The sequence below is a fragment of the Cucurbita moschata genome, unplaced genomic scaffold, assembly GCF_002738365.1.
Source record: "Cucurbita moschata cultivar Rifu unplaced genomic scaffold, Cmos_1.0 Cmo_Scf00071, whole genome shotgun sequence".
Lineage (NCBI taxonomy): Eukaryota > Viridiplantae > Streptophyta > Magnoliopsida > Cucurbitales > Cucurbitaceae > Cucurbita > Cucurbita moschata.
Window position 1 is genome coordinate 639,076 of NW_019268587.1, and position 1,428 is coordinate 640,503.

Genomic DNA, 1,428 nt, shown 5'->3' on the forward strand with positions numbered 1-1,428 from the left:
TATATATATATATATATATATATATATATATATATATATATATATATATTTTCTTTTGATTTTGTTAACAATATTCTGGCCTCTCTCTAGTCTTCTCTTTGTATTTCAAAAATATCACAGATAAATTTTTCTTCCAAAAAATCTTTCCTTTCGATAATTTAATATTTTTTTTAAACAGAATCCTTTCTTTCTCTCTGTCGTGTATTTACTTCTTATCTTCCATTTTCTACCTCTGTTCTGTATTGTTTTTTATGGACAGATATTACCCTCAGTTATAGTTAATTTCCTGTAACCTGATAAGCAAAATCTAAATAAATGAGTAGGTAATATTACCCTCAGTTATAGTTAATTTCCTGTAACCTGATAAGCAAAATCTAAATAAATGAGTAGGTAACAAGAGATCTGATTATAGTTAATTTCCTGTAACCTGATAAGCAAAATCTAAATAAATGAGTAGGTAACAAGAGATCTGATTAGGATTAGTTAGACAAAGGGTTATAGTTAATTTTCTTATTATTATTTTTTTTTGGATCGTTACATGATTTTTCTAAAACTTATATCACTCAAGCATGCTCATGAAACTTGGCTAACTAAGCTCTAGTACTGGTCCGATCTCCAGGTAGTAGGTGTTCCATAAACCGTCAACTTAAGTACCTCCAGCCTTAGACAAGATCGTGCCAGGTGAGCTTTCTTGTAACCGCAATTTTATAAGACATCGACCTATTTTAAGTATTAAAATTGATCGTGCTTGGTTCTAAACCCTAAGTGAGCATGCATTTATCTTTATTATAGATTTTAACGTCTATCTCGTTTTATGACATTGAAATTAACCTATAACATGCACTAACATGCTTTATATAACGATTACATAATCATCCATTCCATGCAATAATATAACAATTTATATCTATCACTCATGGAACCCTCAACATGCATAGTATACATTATAACACTTATAACATACTTGGAATGCATGAAACATGCTTAGCCTATGGTGGGGATTTTAAATCTATATGACATACTTTATGCATATACATTTTCTATTTAATTAAAACATACATTTATAATGCATAATTAATTAAACACACTAAAGTGGATAGTTTTTAGCATTTTAAAGCAAGCAATTAACTAAATTATTACATTAATAATTAAAAATAACTTGAACGGCTTTCGAGGATCACAAACTGGGTGAACCAACCCCTAAAAACATTGAACCTTACCCGAACGGCAGAAAAAACACACGAACCACCTCTTCCATCTTCTTCTTCGATTCAGCTTCCTTTCTCTTCCATTTTAGACCAATTACAACCTAAAATGGACTCTAATGACTCCATAAAAATTACCGACCTTTCTTCAATCATTAAAGCCCATACACATTAGGCTTGTTATAATAATTCTACAATGGAAGCATAAAAAAAATGCCAAAAC